Source organism: Rhynchophorus ferrugineus, unplaced genomic scaffold (genome assembly GCF_030347505.1).
Source record: "Rhynchophorus ferrugineus isolate W39M unplaced genomic scaffold, kcgeb_rfMv2 rfM701, whole genome shotgun sequence".
NCBI classification, from domain to species: Eukaryota; Metazoa; Arthropoda; class Insecta; order Coleoptera; family Curculionidae; genus Rhynchophorus; species Rhynchophorus ferrugineus.
The window spans coordinates 1,995-5,000 of record NW_027473278.1 but is presented as its reverse complement, the minus strand read 5'-3'; the positions used below and the strand labels follow the sequence as shown (position 1 = coordinate 5,000).

Genomic DNA, 3,006 nt, shown 5'->3' with positions numbered 1-3,006 from the left:
TTCCTCTGGCTTCGTCTTGCCCGGGCATAGCTCACCATCTTTCGGATCCTAACGTGTACGCTCTTGCTCCGCCCCTTAGACAATGCCAAATGGACGGGCAGACGCTGCGCCTCGGTGACTTAGCACCAAGGATCACGTCTCAACTCTCATAAGAGAGCCTTCACATTTCATTTCGCCTTTGAGTTTAGTAAGCTCAATGACTTGCGTACCTGTTAGGCTCCTTGGTCCGTGTTTCAAGACGGGACGGATGGGTTACCGACCTACTCGCCGCGAACGGTTACCACTCAGCAACAGTCGACCAGCTACAACAGACCAGCACCTGCAAGCAGCCCACCCGAGAGTGGAACAACTCACAAGTACAAAGCCCTTCCGGCCAACTTGCGTTTGAAGAGTGAAACTGAAACCACTAAAGGTCTCAAACTGTTCCACGATAAGGTAGCGACTCATTCAAACTCGCAGGCAATGCACGCTTCGTACAATCACAAGGACTGTAAAGCGTAACCTCCATACAAGCTCTCAAAGCGCTTTTTAAGAACCTTATCGGTTGCGACGCCCTACCGACAGAGTAAAATGCCGACCAAACAACGGCACGCTTAACGTAGCACCCAGGCCAGCCCATAAAGAGCCAACACATAAGGCACCACGCAAGAACCGTATTAGGCGTGACTTACTCTATCATCGGATTTCGAGGGCCCACCCGTTTTACTCATAACAGTTTCACGTACTGTTGAACTCTCTCGTCAGAGTTCTTTTCAACTTTCCCTCATGGTACTTGTTCGCTATCGGTTTTTCGGGAATATTTAGCCTTTGATGGAATTTACCACCCACTTAGGGCTGCACTCTCAAGCAACCCGACTCACGAGAGCAAACATTCCGAGGTCGTTCGTGACAGATACGGGCCTAGCACCCTCTCCGGGACAAGCTCCACTCAAGGAGACTTGCGTCACTCTCGACACAAGCGGAGCATTCGCTCTCATACGCTACATTTCCCAACGTCATTACAACGCGGGATTCAGCGCTGGGCTAAATTCCTTTTCGCTCGCAGCTACTAGGGAAATCTCATTTGATTTCTTTTCCTCCGCTTATTGATATGCTTAAGTTCAGCGGGTAATCTCGACTGATCTGAGGTCGACATCAATTTATGTCAGATAAGTGTGTATAGTTGAACCTCACTCGGTGACGTTCAAACTATCTCATTAAACCGATCATTGTCTCTTTACAAGTCAATGAAACAGTCAATACAGACTACTCTACTGCAAGAGCGCCTTTACAAACTGCATCTCAAAAGTAGGAAGGCGAGCGACATTTCTCTCATACAACGTACCATCGCTTGCTTTACGATTACCGTTGTACAAGGAACGTATAGGCTACACCTCAGTCCCACAATAGACGCATTAGAAAGGACATTCATACAGCAAAAGGTCCGCTTGATATTTGATTCGACCCTCAGACAGACGAAGCCTGCGGGCAGAGCCCGAGGCCGCAATATGCGTTCAAAAATTCAGTGCTCAGTGTGTCCTGCAATTCACACTAAGTATCGCAGCTAGCTGCGTTCTTCATCGAACCGAAAACCGAGTGATCCACTGTTAAGAGTTGTCAAATGGGTTTTTCGACTTTCTCTAAGGTCATCAACATCAATATATATCTTTAACCGATCATTGTCTTTTTTACAAGTCAATGAAACAGTTCATACAGTTCTCTCCACATGAGAGATCCGCTAATAGTCAACCGATCATTGTCTCTTTTACAAGTCAATGAAACAGTTCATACAGTTCTCTAACTTTCTCCTTTTTCATAAGGATAAGTACAGAGATCCGCTATTTATATTGATGTCTCGCTAAAAGACAGCCGAAGCCAGCGAACATAATTAAATGCTCGAGGCCGTAGTGCAATCAAATCCACCTTTTCCATTTCAAGAAAAGCTCACATGCCTTTCTCTATTTGGGTGGTACATATTCAAGCTTACATAAATGTAAACTTTAATGATCCTGCCGCTGGTTCACCAACGGCAACCTTGTTACGACTTTCATATCCTCTAAACGGCCGGGTTTGGTCATCTTCTCGACTCTACTCGCAACCAAAGGCCACAAAAAGAATCAATCAGATGGCCTCACTAGACCGTTCAATCGGTTATGGCGACGGGCGGTGTGCACAAAGAGCAGGGACGTAATCAACACTAGCTGATGACTAGTGTTTACTAGGCATTCCTCGTTCAAGGGGAATAATTGCAAACCCCTATCCCAATCATGAAGAAGTTTCACGAGGTTACCCAGTTCTCTCAAACAAGGGAAAACTACGCGCTTTTTCCTTCAGTGTGTCGCGCGTGCGGCCCTGGATATCTATAGGGCATAAAGACCTGTTATGGCTCTGTTTCTCGTTGCTGAAAGCAACTAATCCCTCTAAGAAGGATTCATACCGTACTCTGCGGACAGTACGTCTATTTAATAGGCTAGAGTCTCGTTCGTTATCGCAGTTAAGCAGACAGATCGCTCCAAGAACTAAGAACGGCCATGCACCACCATCCACCAAATCAAGAAAGAGCTATCAATCTGTCAATCCTCTCAGTGTCCTAACCAGGTGAGTTTTCCCGTGTTGAGTCAAATTGAGCCGCACGACCCACGTCTTGTGGTGCTCTTCCGTCCAATGCCTTTAAGTTTAAGCTTTGCAACCATACTCCCCCCGGAACCGTACTAGGGTTTCCCGGAGCTGCCCACCGAGTCAAAATAAACAACTCAGGCGGATTGCTGGTTGGCATAGTTTACGGGTCAGAACTAGGGCGGTATCTGATCGCCTTCGAACCTCTAACTTTCGTTCTTGATCAATGAAAACATTCTTGGCAAATGCTTTCGCAGTAGTTCGTCTTGCTGTGGTCTAAGAATTTCACCTCTAGCGTCGCAGTACAAATGCCCCCGCCTGTTCCTCTTGGTCATCTTGTCGATTCCAAAAGCCACAAACGGAACAACAACCTATTCCATCATTCCATGCAAGAATTTATAGGCACAAGGC

General features: G+C 46.7%; 1 non-coding gene and 2 pseudogenes across 1 annotated transcript; all 3 read right to left on the bottom strand.

Annotated features, from left to right (window-relative positions):
• Nucleotides 1-1,131, bottom strand: part of LOC143206460 (uncharacterized) — a 3,779-nt pseudogene extending 2,648 nt beyond the window's left edge.
• A 309-nt stretch (nt 1,132-1,440) lies between these two features.
• LOC143206458 (5.8S ribosomal RNA) lies at nt 1,441-1,595 on the bottom strand. Its single transcript, XR_013008421.1, has one exon. It is a non-coding gene; the product is annotated as a 5.8S ribosomal RNA (ribosomal RNA).
• A 215-nt stretch (nt 1,596-1,810) lies between these two features.
• On the bottom strand, nt 1,811-2,755 carry LOC143206457 (uncharacterized; annotated as a pseudogene).
• Between the last annotated feature and the right edge of the window lie 251 nt (nt 2,756-3,006).